The following is an 18878-nucleotide window of genomic DNA, read 5'->3' as shown; positions in this document are numbered from 1 at the left end:
AAAACCCTAACTAAGATAGCTTTCAATCATAGATATTAGGGACTCATGACTATGCATATATAGCGTGTGTGTGTGTGTGTGTGTTTTATATATTTTCACAAAGAAACATGTTGGCCCTATGGACCCACCAGTTCCCGAAACAACTACTTCAGGAACTGTTTATTGAAGGTACATTGGGTTTTCATTTTAATTCAACTGCATGACTAACTTTAACTTATTTAATGTAACTATAGTAGTGTCTTACCTCTTTTTTTTTACTTATACTTTTTATGAGTACCTACTTAATATTTATTTCTGCAATAAAAAGTCCTGTCATTTCAAATGAAATTCACTTCCTCTCTCCTCTCCAACTATTCACTTTTCTTTTTTTTTTCTTTTTTTTTTCCTTTCTTTTTCATGTTTTGGTTCTGTGTCTGAGTATGTGGGTATACATGAATGAACATATATGAGCATGTTGGCTGAAGGTTAGCCTTAGATGTTGTCTGTTAGGAAACATCCACCTTGATTTTTTGAGACAAGGTGTTTCATTGGCCTGGAACTCACTGAGTTGGCCTGCCCCGTTCTCCCCAGTGCTGGGATTACAAGCATGTATCACCACACTGGCTTTACCTGGGCTCTGGAGATTAAATTCGTATCTGTGTGACAAGCACTTCCCTGACTGAGACATTTCCTCCCTAGCCTTTGTTTATTAGTTTGTTTGTTTGTTTGTTTGTTTTATTTTTTTTTATTTTTTTTTTCAATGCAGTTTATTCAGGAACATTGAACAATCCTCGGACCCCAGGGAAAGCCAGCCCATAGCTTAAATAGCCTCTGGGTAGCCAACCCAGGCGTGCCACGGGGGCAATGCAGATAGGTCCACATACATGGAAGCAAGCCAGATCCTCGGCCTTAGCCAAATGTGGAGTTGTTCGTGACAGAGAGCACTCACCATCGGGAAGGTGGAAGGCGGAAACCAGCTCCATCTTTAAGGCATAGCATTCCGCAGCTCTCTACAGTTCCCCCTTTTTGTTTTAGACGCATCAGGCAAGAGTAGAGGTCTGATCTCTGATATTAGAAATAAATTGGGACTTTGTACAGATGTTCATTTAGGTGTCATCCACCCAAAGAGGATCAGACCCGTCCAATACCTTTTTCTCAGAGGCGGGACCTGGGGCATCAACCCGCATGCAATCAGACATGCTCTTCTCTGGGTCCAAAGCGGCTGACCCTGAGTGCAGTGCTTAGCCTCGCATCCTGAGCGTATCAGGATGTTTGTTTGTTTTAAATGGGATCTTGCTGTGTGGCCCACGCTAGTCTCAAAAGTCATATTTTTCCTGTTTCAGCTTCACAAGTATCATGGTTATAGGCATGAGATATTTACACATGGTCTTGTATACTTCCTTGAAAATGTTTATCAAGCTATCACCATCATTTGCCTATTTAATGTCTTTTTAAATCATTCACAAATTTTTCCGTTGGTTTCACAAATACCCATGGTTTCAGGGTTAATTCCATCCACTGCTTTCAATATGAATGCAACAGAGGAGATACTTGCTCTGGGATTTTGTTCCTCTGAGTAAGTGTTAAGTGATCCAACGCCACTCTACTAGCTAATTTGTTACACTTTTCTCTTTCTTCATGCATAAACTTTCCTGTTCATGCTCACTTCTCATGCTTTGAATGTACAACTGATTTTATATGCATATAACTTTTGCTCACTTAAGCTTGCATTATTTTCTAAAAAAAAAAACAATAAAAACAAAAATACTAGACCAAGAAAATGCAATTGTAAGTCAAAGTTAATGTCAAATGAAAGTGTCCAGATCAAAGTCCTGATGACCTTCTATAAGGTCATCTGTCTAATATAACTGATCTAAAAATACCCTGAAAAGTGTACAACAGGCAAGAGAATGGCAACAGACATTCTCAGCACTGAATGTTCCTGCTCAAGACCGAATGCCAATGCTGCTGCTGTAAACCTGGTAAACCTACATCAACTTTCCCAAGATTCATATTTGAAATCAGATGCCAATAAATACTGAATAGATGACTCTTAGCCCTCCAGCAATATTAAAGAGGGAAGAATCAAATTAAATGTCAATGCTTCCAATTTTACTGTGAGAGAATTGAGCTTAGGAAAAAACGCATTTCATGTTAACTTTTATGTAGTCAAAATGACATATTGTCACTATGTATGATGACATAATTGGCCATTGTGGTTAATGGAATAGACTGGAAAAGTCTTTAATCCTTGGTTGGGATAGAATTGGGAAAGGGGCTATAAATAACTCAGTAAAATATTACAATTCAAAGGGAGAAATTTGGAGGAATAAGGTTATAAAATCTGATTGACCCAATAAAGCTTATCTGATATCTTTGTTAGATGTCTTTAAATTTTATGAGTCTTCCCATTAGCAACCATAAATCACTTAATACATTAATAACTCTAATAACAATTTCATAAAATCTTCCAGGTTAGCAAGCATTTTTACTTCTCAGGTCATCTTTTTAAGAATCATGTGGTTCAGGCGCTATCACTATCACCGGAAGAACACAAACTTCTGCAATTTGAGGCTGGGTCCTATCTGCTTCCATAACCCTGAGTCTGCTCATTGTTGACTATTTTTAAATATTTTGTTTTTAATAAATCTCATGTTACAAAGGATTGGAAAGGTTAATTTGTTTGAAACTTGGAAGCCATCGAACTGGGAATTTCTTTTAAGCTTCTAAATTTCCTGACATTTGCTCAGCCTAAGTAAATAAAGCTCTCTTACCAAATGCACATGTATTTTGTCCATGATTTTTGAAATTATTCAAGATAGCATACACGTAGAGCCATATTCGTGTTGACCAACCTGGTCTCATTCCTTGTGTAAAGTTCAGGTATATTCTTTCTGACATTTCAATAAAAGTACATACATTTTTTAATGGGATTTGTAAAGATGATTAATAGCACAATGTTAGAACTCTAGGGTGCTATGAAATAAGCAACCGTTTTCCTAGCTCCCCCTACAGTTTTTGTCTGTTTCCTTTTTGAGACAGGATCTCACTGTGTCAACGAGGCTGGCCTCAAACTCACAGAGATGTGCCTGCCTTTGCCTCCCAGATGTTGTGTGCCACCCTACCCAGCTTTTCCACTACTGTTCTTGGACATGTGCATACATGTGTGCCCCATCTCTCTCTCTCTCTCTCTCTCTCTCTCTCTCTCTCTCTCTCTATCACTGAGCATATGAATACACACGGAACACACACGCACGCACACCACAAAAATGTCTATTCCCAAATGTCTATTTCCAAATCTTAGTCCTTCTTTCTATGTTTCTCTTTGTATGTTGGTTCAGTTCTCTTTGGCCATAGTCAAATTTTCTATCCCTGGAAGGGACGAGGAAGCTAGCTCTGGATCAGAAACCTAATATGTGAAGCAAATGTCAATGGCCAGAGAAAACTGTTATAATCTGTAGGTCTGGGTCTCATGCTTATACCTGCAGTCAGAGATTAGGAGACGTCTCAGGAGATAAGGGATGAAGTAGAGGAAACTAGTCCATCACTAACAACGACTAACGATGTATACCGCTAGTATACATCAATTCCCAAGTACAGAAGAAGTGTTACGTATTACAGAAGAGTGACTGAAATGAGTGGGCAGAGATCCTTAATGCCAACCGAAAAGTAGAAGAAAGTGAAATTATTCTGCTCAAGATCATTGTTGAAATATTTGAAACAAGATACCAAGAAATAAAAGTTCATATGGACAATAAAAGAATTTAAAAAGTTATGTATCTAAAGATTTTAAAAGAGAGAGAAAAGAAGAAAATATGATAATCAATACAGTTCCCCTTATTAAGTATAAATAGGAGGAGGGAATTGGGAACAAGGAAAAACAGTGTGGACTTGAGACTCAGCGTATGACAGCATTAAGAAAGTTGTGAGTGATGAGATGTATTATAGCTTTTTATTTTTTTAATGTAAATCATCTTATTTAGCGTCAGAACTACAGGCGGTGATTTGCTTAAGTAGGAAGAACACTTGAAGGAGATGTAAGTGGCATTGAATCTTTAAAGGTTAACAGCAGCAGCTAAAGCGTTTATTCCAAATCACACTCACTGTGTGATGAGCCAGAGTACATATGCTAAATGGCAATTCTTATCAAACTACCTGAAGCCAAGCCAGACGCTAGCTACGGCTCAGCAAGGCGTGCCGTTCCTGGCAGGGAAGGGCAATCAACAACTCAAAGTGAGGGTTTAATTCTGATTTCTGAAAGAAAAAAAAAAAAAGGCAAAGCAGAAAATCAAACGAGGCTGTGGAATTTAGGAAGAAGGAAAAAGAGTCTTTGGAGCATTTCTAGAAGACTGAATGCTGGTGTGTGGCACTGATTAATGCTTATCGAAATGAGCTCATTGATTCTCACGTGTGATAAGATCACTAGTGAGTGCTGCCATACAATTGAGTGCAGTAATTGCTAGAAAAGAGGGGATTTAAAGGGCATTCTTTTAAAAGTGTGTGTGTGTGTGTGTGTGGCCAGCAAGCTCCAGGACCTGCCATGCAGTCCTGGGATGCGTGCTCACCACAACCACAACATTGGCCTAGCTTTTAAAAATGTGGGTCTTGGGGGTTGAACTCAGGTCCTCATGCTTGCAGGGCAAGCACTTTCCTGAGTGAGCCATCTTCCCTGCTCTACAAACAGTTCTAACTCTTTCATTTCAGTGCTTGGATTTGGAGAGCCTTTGGATTTTTGCCTTCACTGTCCTTTCAGGAAAGAGCCGTGCTCAAGTTCACTTCTTTCTAACCTTGTTTTGAGATGGCTTCTTTCACCAGATGACCTCACTTTTCATGGTTACAAACATTTTCATAACTACCGGGACAATATTAGTTAATGCCTAATGAACTATTATGCAGCATTACCTAATGCAGTGCTTGGTCATGTGGCAAACCAAATGTTGTCCGACCGTATGAAATAAAAGCCTTACTCACCTTTCTGTTGTAGAGAGTGGTATTTTGTATGCATGATATACAGAACTGGTACCTAGAAAACAATGTTGGTAAATTGTCGTGACATGGAACTTGCCTGTTCATATCAATTTGATACATTGCTTTGAAGAAGTCAAGATGCGATTTTTTTGCAGTTAACAAGAAAGAATTAGAAATATATAAGAAACTTTTAGGGGAAATCTGGATGAACTCATTCTTTATAACAAAGAAGAGAAGCTGATCCCACAGCTTCAGAAACCTTCTAGTAACTACCCTGTGTGCTTAGAAGACCCCCGGCCCAGACAGAAACCACCAAGAAGGCTACAGACTTGGCTACATTTTAAATTTTGATGAAAGCAGAGACTTTTAGAAGCAAAAGCCCCCTCCCCCCCACACACACCTACATCTTAAAGGAGGAAGCATTTCCTGGAGGAATTATGAGGAAGAGAACGATTGACAGTGAGGAAAACTGAAGAGAGCCACCCTTGCTCGTAATTTTACTAGTGTTCCGGTCACATGGTTTTCAGTGTCTTCCCTAACCCTGTCTATTCCATTTGCTTTACAAATTTCAGATGACGTTTATTCTATGTGGATATTTCAGGAATATACATGACATTGCAGTATTTTATATCATATTAATATGTATATTCATTAATCCCCAAAAGGATTGAGAACCATTTAAAAAATTGACATGACAACATGGGAAACAAAACTACAGATATTAAAGTGGCTTGTTAATATTCGTATCCAATTCATACAGCTTAGGCTGAAACATAAGGCGATGAGTTTGACAGAACAAACAGTTACCTATCTCATAAACAGGCCTGCTCCGAGTTCTGCATAAGGTCACCTCTGTGCGACCTGCTGAAGGAGTGTCCAGACAAGAGGCATGGTAGGGCAGCAGCCAGCACAGAAACCCAGAAGGGCAAAAAGCTACAAAGAGGACAATCGCAATGTAGCTCCAGCTTCCTGTTTCTACCCGGCTTCCCTGTTTGGAGTGGGCGGGAGGTGGACAGATTATCTAAAAATAAGATGGAAGCCCGGGTGGACAGTGGCACCCAACCCACAGCTCCCGCAAGCTCCAAATTCAGCTTTTGGTCTCAAGGAAACAGCGACCTCTCTGGTGGGTGGGTCAACAGTGGGGAGGGGAATCGCTCCGGTCAGGGGCGGTGACTGTCTCTGTCTTGAAGGGAATCTAACGTTTAAAACTCTTGAGTTTGAGAGCCCTGAGCATGAGGTCAGCAGGTGGCCGACTCATCTCTTGTCTGCAAGGGGGTTCATTGCTTGTAGATCTGGCAACACTGACAGCCCAGTGGACTACTTGAAGCCCACTCGTCTCCGGCCGGTAATTAATGCTTGGTTGGGATGAACTGGGAAGACTTCAGAGAGCTGGAGAACCTCCCCAGGTCACACTGCAAGGCAAAAGGTGCCTAGCAGAGACGGCTGGTTTGCAAAAGGGAAAGCCACCGAAGTGACAGCCCTGCTGACCACTGCAGGCTCAGCACCACAGGACAGACAGGGTTTCCCGAGTTCAGCTAGCACTGCGGCCTCCAGCACATCCTGGCAGTCTCCACGTTTCAAGAGCTAGAGGAAAACCCTTCCCCACTCCTCCTCAGCACATCCCTTCCATTTCCCTATATATCCTACTAGATACATAGGGTTTTGTTTGTTTTGTTTTTACTTTACCGTTCCTGTACTCATTTAATCCTGAATATGCATTTCTTCCTCATTGGCCAAGCTGACCCCCCTACTTTGCCTTTTGAGTGTCCCCTCTTTTTATTTTTCCTGTTCATGCTTCCAGTGATGTGTTGATTTTACTTGGGGGGGGGGGCTTTATTTATAGATATTTTCCCTATGTTAATCTAATTTGCAGTGTTTCGTTGTTCTGAGGAGTAGTTATTTTTGTGAGTGGTTAGCTTGGAGCCTTTTAAGTAAATGTACAAAAAGATGGCTTTCCTTGAGGCAGCTTTGTGTATGAGTTGTTTGACTTTGTTCTTCTTCATTTCCCCCTTCTCTCCTGCTCTCCATCATCCTACCTCTTGCTGGTTCTCTTCTCCTGCCCCAAATGATTCCCTCCTTGTGCTTTTATGTCAATGGGTTCTTCTACTCTCCACCCTCTTAGAGATCTCTCCTTCTTCTCCCCTTAAATCTAGATTACTTATATGAGGGAAATATGGGGCATTTGTCTGGAATATTTCACTTAATGATTTCTAGGTCCACCCATTTTTCTGCAATGTTATGATTTCATTTTTTCCAAATTGAGTGTATATCATATATGGAGACCCTGATCTGGTCCACGTATTGGGCGTCTTAATACGTGACTTAATGCATTTGGCTCTGACTAGAACTCAGAGCAAGAAAGAATTCTGTAATAGCTCCCTGACATAAGAGATGGATGACTGGACCGCCCTGTAATTTTTGAGAGTTTATAATGGGAGAAGATGTGATTATGGTTTATATCTAATCCCAGTGGCTGTCACTAGGCAGGTTTCTAGGCTTCTGATCAAGGCCATACTGTCTACAGGAAAGAATTATTTGTCTTTTGAAAACTCTAGTGTGCTGATGGCTCCTGTCAGAAAGAGCCTGCCTAAGAGACACCAAGAGAGCTATGGTGGTTAGGTGTTTGGTCAAGCATTAGTCTAGATTAGCGTTAGTCTAAAAGTATAAATCTGATTGATATTTAAATCAGAAGACTCTGAGCAAAGCAAATTCTCCTCCATGACACAGGACAATGAGACTTAAAGAAAAAGACCAACATCCCTTGAGGAGAAAGGACCTCCGCCTCTACCCTGCTTTTGAAGCACAGATTGCAGCACCAGCTTTCCCAGTCTCCAGCCTGTCCTCATGTCTGCAGGCTGTGGGTCTGCCAAACTCTGCAGCAGTGTGGACCAATTCACGAAAACTCTCTCTTCTTCTACCACTCCCTCCCTTTACCTCTTTTTTGCTTTTTTTATCCTTACCCCTTTCTTTCTTTGTGTGTGTGTGTGTGCGCGCACACAGATGTTTCTTCCTTGTGATGAGGTTGTGCCTAATAAACCCATCAAAATATTTTAGTTTGAAAATGCAACATCATATATTATCCCAGCCTAACTTAAATGTGCTGGAAGCACTTTCATTGCTCTATCGTTGGGCAAAACCAATTAACAAAATCCTTTTAATAAAGTACTAAATATCTCATACAGCTTATCAAATTCATAATATCATAGAATTTAGTGTTGGTATTTATCCTCACGATTATTAGGAGCTGTGTTTCAGTGCCGCCATCTTACATCACAAGAGGACAGCAGATGACTCACCAATAATCTAGGAAAAGATCAAAATTTGAAGTATGGTTGCTATTAAATATGTATCACCTTCATACCAACATAAAGTTTTTAAGAAGCCTTTAAATAGAACCATCATATGTGCCACCTGTATATCTATTATATATCTATTGTTATCTGTTTCTTTGGTGTAGCTTAATATACCAAGTATCTAGAATACTCATTGTGAAAAGCCGAGTGCACCAAGTGGTCGTTCATCCAAGTACACCCCCAGAAATGGATACATTGTGTCATGAGCTACTCCAGAGGTCACAAGCAAGTTGCAAAAGCAGGTAACCTAGGTTTCACCTCATTCATTACTGTTACATTAACACTCTTCTCTCTTAGCTCCTCGTGGCCACTTGAGGGGAATTTTTAGAACTGGCTGATGAAGAGCAAACCTGGGCTTTGTTTAAGGGAGGGACAATTTGGTGTAAGGATGCAAGCCCAAAGTGGGCAGAAGTTGTACTGTGTCCTTTGAGAAAATTGGGATCAAATCAGCCTTCTAAAGAAGCAGAAAAAACAAAAACAAACAAACAAAAAAAAAAAAACAAAACAAAAAACAGATACATCCATGGAAACAAAGTGTCCAAGATCTTGGCATCCTGGTAATACCCACCACAGGGCACACACTATAGAACAGGTATGAAGCAATTATGTGGACAGGATGAATCAGCCAGGAGATGCCATCCAGTCTCCAAATCTCTCTCTCTGATAATCCTTCCTTTGGCTAATTATTTCCCACCACGAAAATCCTTAATGGACCACACCCCGAGGAACTAAGGACAGCCTCCAACTTTGACATTCACAGCCAGGTTTTATGGGCACATAAAGAATTTGCAGGAGCAGCAAGAGGAGGCAACTGAGAGACAGATCTGGAAGCCCTGATAGAATCAAGACTGCATGGCAATGAGTTCATTATTCCTCCGTGTCTAAACTTGACCTGGAATTGTATTTTCCCCTGTGCAATCAATACAAGGACCCACTTGCCCAAATGAATGTGATGATATTGTCACATCAAACGAGCAACCAGTTGCTTCAGATGGGCCCATTAGCCTCCTTCCAAGTCTATTTGGCAAGAATGTCATGCAGCTTGCTTCTTTGGGACCTCCCTCCCCAACATAAAGTCTCAGATCTGTATCATTGGAAGAACTGAGCTGCTGTTCTCCAGTGAGGAAGTTCATATCCCACTTGGTAACTGAGTCCACAAGAGAGTCCAACTAATATTGAAGCCCAGAAAACTACTGAACGCTTCAATATTCTACTAAACTCTTAGTACCTACCACGTCACAACAATGGTAAGGATGTTAAGTTGGAAATATCTGATAGCTTCTAGCACATGGGTGTGGACTTTGGGGAAAGAGTAAGAATTTGATGCACACCAGTTACTCACTTGCCTATTTATGCAACTCTTCACTCAACAGTATTTATTGAACACCTGCTATGTGTCGGACATTCTTTAAGATACTAGAGTTTTGACAGAAAGCGCAAGAGCTTGCGTGTCTGTTGTTCTAAAATTTGGAATCCGGTGGAGTGATGAAACAAATGACTGAGGCCATGAATGGAGATGATTTCTTCCAAGAACATAGAAAAACCTTCAGTTGGTGGGGGAGCACAAGACAGAGAAAAGGAATCAGTTGTAGCAATAAGAGAAAGAGGACATATGGAAAACCAGAAGACTATAGAGTTTAGTTTAAGATATGAGAATCTTTTGGGACTGGAAAGATGGCTCAACAATTAAGAGCATTTTCTGCTCTTGCAGAGGACCAGAGCTCTGCCTCCAACACTCACGCCTGGCAACTCACAGCCATCTGTAACTCCAAAGGGTCTGACTCTGTCTTCCGGGCTCCGTGGGCACCTGCACACATTAGGCATACACGTAAACAGATTCACATGGGGACAGATAAAGAACGAACGGGAATAAATCTTTAATACTGGAGAATTTCAAAAGAAATTCAAAAGAAAGCTTAAATGCCAGCTAAACAATCAAAAATATGAAGTGAAAAAAGAAAGCCCAATAATTTCTAAAGAACACCTGCTTCAATTCCAGAAATTTCAAAATGATCAAGCTCTTTCTGACAGAATCTTCCAGTTCCTGTGCAACCTCAACCCAACAGTCTTCCATCTTGCACCCACTGATAAGAAGTGGAGAAGGGGCAGTGAAAAGGGGCTTTCTTGATAAGAATTTAGGGCCTCAAAAATTTTTTTGTTCAGATGCTACAATCTCTTAGCTGAGCAATGTGGTCAGCCGCACAGACGGACATTTAAACAGAGTATCACCTGGGTTCCCACAACCCTGAACTTGACAATAGGTAGGACTCTGTCTTTCACAGTCCCTGTAGTGAAAGAACAGTGCTTTTCCTTGAGTTCAAAGGACCCAAACTCACTTCCTTCTGCCTTTGCTTGGACTTGGGCCATGAGGACAGTAGCAGGGAGCTGTTTGGGAAACGGACCCAGCAGGTGTGAGAGCCGGATGTCAGAGGACTAATGAAAACCTGCCGTAAAGGATAAGCCTCAGTCACTTCTTGAAGAAGCGTGTCATGAAGATGGAGCCAAGGCTTTCTGGCTATGCCACCATTAACTCGAGCTTAGCTTAGACCATGTAGCTAAAGCACATCTGGTTTGATGAGTTGGTTTACCAGGCAAGCAGCGCACCCCAGCTATTTCCCAGGGCCTGGTTTTCTCATGGGCAGAGCACCTCAATCTCTGCTGCAGTGTCAGTGGGACAGGCTCCTCCACCTGCAGATAAGGATCTTTCTTAGGCAGTAGAGAGCAGTTAAAGTGTCAGGTCACTGTGTCCTGGTCCCCGGTGTAGAAGAAGCACTCTGTGCATTAGCTTATGCAACTACAGAAGTCACAGTTCCTACAAAGGCATGAGGTATGAGGTCAGAACCTGCTGTGGGATGCAGGTGGGGAGACCTCCTGCCTAATCTTTGTAAAGCTAGCTAGGGTTAAATTTAGGGTCAACTCATTTTTTTTTTCTCAATAGAAATGTGTCCATGACAATATAGATAGTCTCTAATTTGGCTCAAAAATCTTGATATCCCCAATCTGTCCCAGAGTGCCCCCTGCTGTGTCCAGCTGGTCCCAGGTCTCACCCAACCTACACAAACACCTTCTAGCACCATGAACTGATGCTCTCTCTCCTAGAAGTCTACCTCTAACTCTTGAACCCTACCACAGGGCTTTTCCTTGCTGTATGTGTTGGCCAGAGAGGTTAGAGGTTGTCAGGGTGTGTTTGCCAGCAGTCAGAAAGCTCAGTGTTTGCAGGTTTACTATGTTGCTGATGGATTTTAAAGCCCCCTCAAAGCTTGAGACATATATTAAGTTAGTTTACATACTGGCTCTATACCAATATAAAGAAATGTCAAGAACTGGTACTCTTGAAAACATTACTTTCTGGTATAGGCTATTGGGTGCCTCCCCTAAAAGCAGTGAAATAGGTTTCTTTTACATGTCTCTACTTGAAGTTAAATGTAAAAACAAATACTCTGACATTAGCGTCACTGAGTGAGGTACCCAGGAATCCATGAGCTTATTTCATTTTGCTCTGAGTTCGGTGTTCGTTCGTCTGTTTAACATGTTTTTGCATGCCTACTGTATGATAAATACTAAGTGTTCAAGGGAAATTCTAAGCAAAAAGGTGCATGATACCTAAAGGACGACATCGAAGATACACAAGCCTGTTCTCTCTCCATGACAGACTCACACACCCTCACAAACATGTGAACACACACACCAAACACAGAGAGAACTACCAGGTAGAACTCCAAGAAATTGATGTTATTCAAATTCTGGCTATAGGAAAGCAGCAAAGGTTGTCTGTATAGTTTTCTGATAAAGTAAGGAAAGTCCCCATACTTAAGACCTCAAGCTATAAAATAAAGAGTAGGAAGAGGCTATTATTATTTGCTTGCTTACTTGCTTGAATGGTTGCCTTGGCTAAATTATTTCCCTTCACACATATTTAATTTTCTAATCTGTAAAATGAGCATGAGATAGTATTTTGTATTAAGTGCAACAACACTTGAAAAGGGTTGAGAATTATAGCTTAATTGAAGAACACTTGCCTAATCTAGCTAAGATCTTCAATCCCCAGCATTCAATAATAATGGTAACGATAAACCACATATGTAAGTATGTCGAATAGCATATGCCTTTTGTTCAGAAATCAGTGAGCAATAGTTGTTTGGACGGCTAGCTGGAGTTTTATGTTGTAGGACACACACAGCACTTTAGAGATGCAAGCGTTCAGTAGGAAACCAAAGAATCAGAAAAGTAATTGCCATGACTACCTACTAAAAGAAATGCAAATTAATTTTTGAATATTTTCGTTTTCCCCTTTCTTAACAATAACGTATTTTTACCAGATACTTAGCACCGAGGAGCTAACTCCAAAGGATTCTAAAGGAACGCCTTTCTGAGGCCCAGCTTGGCTAGCAACACACATCAGCTTCAGTGTGCTGACTGGTATGACTGTGTGCAGGCAGCCAAAGCATTGCACCTCCCAGCAGAAGGGCGAGCAGTAACCACAAGGGGCTGAGGCCTGCAGAGGGACTGCCTGTGAGTGAGGTCATGATTCAGGGCTTCGGTGATCAACAGTGCTGACAAAGGCACACTGTTTCCCCGGCGGTACAGAATCATATTACTGTACACACAAGTGTCTCACACCTGAGAGAGATGAAATTACACAGCTTAATCCCAGAACCAGCTCAGCAAGAAGTCGCTTCGACATTTCAGAAAGGAGTTGTCCTCTGGCAGAGAAAGCACCACATGGCAGCAACTGGCAGTTTTCACCAATGAGAAGGGCCTAGTCTTGTCCATTGAAGTGGTCTTTGAGGCTTGGTTTCCTACATTAGCTATACCTGAGAGGTCGAAGCACAGTGCGTTCTAAAGGGGCTCTCGGTTGTTCTGTACTCATCCCCACAGTCCTTCAGGAGGTTACACATGCATCTTAAACCAAAGCAGACTGATTCCAAATATTTGCCAAAAAATTCATCCGAAAAATTTCAGCAAGCCCGAACTTCACACTGATGAAGGTCAAAAAAAAAAAAAATTACTTTTGTGATGGAATGTGTCAGGTAAGACACATACAGGGGTGCCTCCCAGACATAGGTCAGGCAGAAGTTTCAGTCTCCATCTCCAAGTTTAAGTGCTAAGACAGCCAGAGTTTGAAAAGCTGTGTAAATAAATGTCTTCCAGGAGATATGCCGAGTACCTGCCCGAGACATACTATGTCTGTCACCTGCCTGTGCCACGGGAAGGTCAGGGACATGGAAAGCCACCAGGCAGTGGACAAAAGCATCTGCTCGCTAAAACCACCTTGTGCCTGGAACTCTTGCAGACTGTACTCTTGCTCTTTGCCTCTCCGTCTCGTGGGAAGCTGACGGCTGAGAGTTTCGTGGAAAATTAAGTCTATGAGGCATAGAATGACTGACCTGCCTACCAAATGAAGAACAATGAAATGAGGGCGAGCCAACATTTTAAAACTTAGAGATTCCAATCTAGATCATGTACGACAAAAGAAAAAAAAAAGGAACTAAAGAGAGATAATATGAGGCAATAAAATAAAAACAAGTAGGTGCTCTCTTCCCCTCTCTGTTCAGGGACAAGGTTTCTAGCTCTAGACACCACTGGTTTGGGATTCTTGTTTAATGAGTCTTCTAGAGTTATTTATTGATTTTTTAAATTTTTCTGCAGTGCTTCCTACAAACCGGTCACGCACACTGCCACTGAGCTACTTCCTAGCCTATGTTTTCCCTTTTATTGAAAATAGATTATTTTCTTACATAATATAAACTGATTATCTCCCTCTATTCCTTCCAGTTCCTCCCCAACTCTCCTCCCATCTGAATTCACTCTCTTTCTGCCTCTCATTAGAAAAGAACAGGATCCTAAGAGATGATGATCAAATATAACAAAATGAAATATAGTCAGATAAAATAAAAACTATCACATCAGGGTTGGAACAAGACAAACCAACAGAAGAAAAAGATCCCAAGAGGAGGCACAAAAATCAGAGATGCACTTGTTTGCACACTCAGGCGAAACTGGAAGTCATGATATATAATCTATGCAGGACCTGGTACAGACCCATGCAGGCCTTATGCATGCTGCATCAGTCCCTGTGAGTTCGTATAAACTTTGCTCATGTTGCTCTAGAGACTTTGTTTTCTTGGAGTCCTCCGTCTTCTCTGGCTCTTACATTCTTTCTGCCTCCTCTACCGAGGAGGCCCTAGCCTATTTAATACATTCTTTTTGTTTTGTTTGTTTTTAGAGACAGGATTTCTTTGTGTGTATAGCTTTGGCTGTTCTGGACTCTCTTTGTATTCCAGGCTGGCCTCGAACTCACAGTGATCTACCTGCCTTTGCCTCCCTGAGTGCTGGGATTATAGGCATGCACCACCACATCAGGCTGTATTTAATACATTCTTTAGCCCAGTGATTCTCAACTTTCCTAATCCTGAGACCCTTTAATACAGTTCCTAATGTTGTGACTTCCAAACATAAAAATTTTGGGTTGCTACTTCATAACTGTAATTTTGATACTATTATGAATTGTAACGTAAATATCTGATATGTGGCTATCTAATATGTGATCCCTGGTGGGGTTGTCACCCTCAGGTTGAGAACAGCTTCAGCCTGTGTGCACATCCTTCCTGAAAGGCACACACATACATGCATGCAGTGACAAACCCAGCCTGTTGTTCTTTTTATCATTTTATCATTTGTCGGCTAGTCTGAAGTACAGAGGGTAGACTTACCTTTTATAAGACAGCAAAGAATTTCAGGTCATAGGTACACTGCAGAGGAACTGCAACCAGTTCCCCAAAAGGGACTTCTAGGGAGCCAGAGAGGTGGCTGGGAGGCTAAGAGTGTGCAATCCTCTTGCAGAGGATGCCAGGTCAGTTTCTAGCACCCACAATAGACAGCTCACAATCGCCTGTAGCTCTAGTTTCTCATGATTCCAACAACTCAAGACTCAGTGAGTATTTTCACTCAAATACGGATACCCACCCACAGACATACATGCCTAATTAAAGCCAGAATAAATAAAAAAAAATAATTCTTTAAAAACATGCACTCAACCTTTTGCTATAATGCAGTGATGTGGGGATCTTTGCGTGCACAAAGACTCATCCATGTTTGAATACAGCTGTCTGGGTTAGAAACAACCATGATTTTGATAACAAATGCTTCCCCAGGAGCTGTGCTAATTTATGCTCAATATAGCAAGGCTGGAGAGGGCCTACTTCCCCAAACACTGTGATCAGTCCAGTGTGTCCTGAGTTCTTTGAGCTTTGCCAAACCTAGAGTGGCAATGATCTCTCACCGTTTTCATCTCCCATATGAGTGCATTGCACTCCCTGTATGTTGAGGCTTTTGACTCAGTTTCCTTTTTCTTTTGAATTTTTGATTCATTATTTGTTTGCTTGATTATTCACATAGCTGCATTTATTTAAGACGTTTCTTCATAATTCTCAAGGAGTAGAAATTGAGAGACAGAGAGAGAAAATCAACAGTCAGCCTGCCAAAGTCAAAAGTGATCAAAAGCCAAACACCTCATGATGATCAACAGCATTCTGTTTTCTCTGGTCTCCTTTCAAGTGCTGTCTCGGTTAATCCTCTCTACCCAAATCAAATTCTAATCATATAAGCACTTTCCATCTCCAACACCAAATCACAGAATCTGCTTTACCTCCACAGACTATGACATGGGCCCTTCTTTCTGCCTGGATTACCATTTCAGTCTTAAATCTGGTTGCTCAAGTTTGTATTTCATGCAAAGCAATTAATCCAGCCCCTCTTTGTGAGGCTTCTCTGTTTGGTCATCCTCCCTGACCCTCAGCAGCTCCGTAGTCTTTCTTACCAATCTCAGTGGCTCAGGTCACACTATACAAGTCAGGTGGGAGGGCTCTGAAGCCAGACCAAATCTGGCTTCTGTTGTTTATTTGCTTTGTGACTATCTTTGGACTTCAGTGTCCTCAGCTGTGAAACGGGTTAACAGGAACATCCAGGAGGACTGCTTTAAGAATTAAATAGGCTACAACTTGTGAAAGCATTACACAGCGCCTGTGCTAAAATAGTGCCAGACACACAATGTGCTCACAACTGAATGTAAACATGTTGAGCTCAGTGCCAGGCTCAGCGACAGAGTTCCCCTCCAGGAGCAGCTGGCCTGGCTTAGCTGCGCCTCTCGCCCTTGGATGTCTCGGAAGACAGGGCCAAATGACAGTACCCAACACATGACAGTCTTGTTCAGTAAATAAATACTTTCCTTTCTAAGGCCCTCATTTTAGTTTCGAAATATAAAATAGGTATGTAAAATAGATTTAAGAAAGGTCTCCAAAACAAAACAAACAAACAAACAAAAAAGGAATGATGTTGTCTATAATGTAAACAAATACAAAGTCTATGCTAAAGAAATACAGAGGAAGATATAGAAAGAGTAGAATTGAAGAAATGTTCCTGGGAGGATTTCTATTACAGATGTAAGGCACAGGAAGAATGTAGTTGGCATAAATCATTCAAGAGAGTATCCCAGAAAGGGAAAATAACTCCCATTAGGGGCCACTTGGAGATCCCCGAATCTTAGGTAGCTTCACCCAGAATCTTACCAAACATACTGAAATGTACTAACATCCAGGATAACTCTGGGGCAAAATATTTTCTAACTTGGCTTTTGAAATGATTCTTATGTTAGTAACTCCTTTGATTCATAATTGGTTACAATTTTTATGTAATTAAATCTCTAAATGATAAAATTATTTTAATTATTTTATAATTGGTTAATGATTTCTTTCAGCAATCACAAGGCACCCGGGAGAAATTTTTAAGTTAAGAAAAAAACACCATCCACAAATTGTTTCTAACTATAATGAGATATTTGTGAATATTAAATTTAATAATTAATGGAGCTGGTATTTATAACTACATTATAAGTACTAATGCAGCTATGTCCTTACATATTTTTAAGTTTATCTATCACAATGTTCAGTGAAAACTAAGCATTTTTTTGTTTCCTTTCCCCCTGGGTCTTTCAATGCTTTGGGGCCTTCACCTAGGCACTATGCCTGAAGAGCCATGATCACAGGTAAGGCAGCCCTGCTTACTCAAAGGCCCAGAGACAAGTGCAATCAAGTTTTACGCTGAATATGGCAGACTCATTGTCTTTGCTGAAGCCAAGAATCTATGTGGAGGATTAGTTGCATACATACTTCTTAAGGAAACTAGCTGTCTTTATAAGCAAAGACCTGTTACAAGAACAAACAAACCTATTTAGGCTGGGGAGTGTGGGGGACACATTAGCCGTTCTCATCACTTGCCAAGAACACCATGCCCTCATTTCATCTCAGCTCCAGACACCAAAGCTGGGATCTGAAATACTATTTTGTAGCTGGATAAAGTGGTGAATACTGGTCATCCCAGAAATGGAGAGGCTGAGAAGGAAGATTTTGAATTAAGGCCTGCTTGAGCTTTATAGCAAGACTCGGTTTCAAATAACAGCAACAAATATAAGCATATTAAATATAATATATATCTATATGATCATAAACCTAGTTCTCAAGTCTTCTCCAAGACAAATGTTCTAGAATTTTGAAATCACTTAGAAGCTTTTCTCTCTTCCCCCTCTGTTATCACTGGGTGAGACATTGCTTCTCAATATCATTATCCTCGGCACTGAGGCTGAAAAAAATCGCTTCCCAGGTGCTGGGAAAAGAATGTCAACATGGAATATCTGACTTGGACATACCATCAGCCTTGGCTGGAACACATACATATGTATGCATGTATTTAAATATAAATATGGCTCTGTGATGAGGGAATCGGGTAGATATTTTGCCCACCTCTAAGGGAAGACACTGAACATCCATCTGTATGATGTTCCCTGGGCGTCTGTAGATCGGAGACCTTGAAGCCATGCTTGTACTCCACTCATTACCAGAGAAATGAGAAAAACAACCCAGGTGAAAAGAACGCATTAATATGTTCTACCAAATTACAGGAAAACCACAAACAGTCTAAAACAGGTTTGTGATTTCATGCCCAATTCTCGATACACCTAAGATTTGCATAACTCAGTGCTAGGGAGATTTGGGGGGAAAAACCAGAATTCCAGCCCTGAAACCAAGCCAAGTTTCTGAGGACTAGAGACTGGGAAAGCTCCCTTTTCTCAGTGCAATCTAGTTTCGGTTTCCCAATGGTATATAAAGGAAAGGAGTGCTCTGTTCTGCAGTCCTGGAACCTACTGTTAGCGATTAAGCCATTACCTGTGAGGACTGTATGAGTCCTAACAGAAGTCTGACTCACAGTAAATATCGTGTGATTTGTATAATAAAACACAGTGCCTTCTTTAATTACTTCATCTATTGTGAGCTTTCTCAAGTCAATGGTTTTACTTAAGTGCACATCTCTAAGGCTGACGTTGCTGTGAAACTCTTTCAAAGCCCTCAGAGCTAAGACTTCTTGCCCATACCTAAACAGCACCTCACTAAAAAACAATGAACTGTATTTCATAATCAGAGTGCTGTACCTCAGTTAACCAATATGTAAATAAAGGAGTGGCTGGGTGAGACCAGAGGGGCCTCTCAAGAAAGCTTTCCCCCATGCCCTGGGACACTGTGGAAC

Source organism: Meriones unguiculatus, chromosome 18 (assembly GCF_030254825.1).
Source record: "Meriones unguiculatus strain TT.TT164.6M chromosome 18, Bangor_MerUng_6.1, whole genome shotgun sequence".
Classification (NCBI taxonomy): domain Eukaryota; kingdom Metazoa; phylum Chordata; class Mammalia; order Rodentia; family Muridae; genus Meriones; species Meriones unguiculatus.
Note: the sequence above shows the minus strand (reverse complement) of the source record.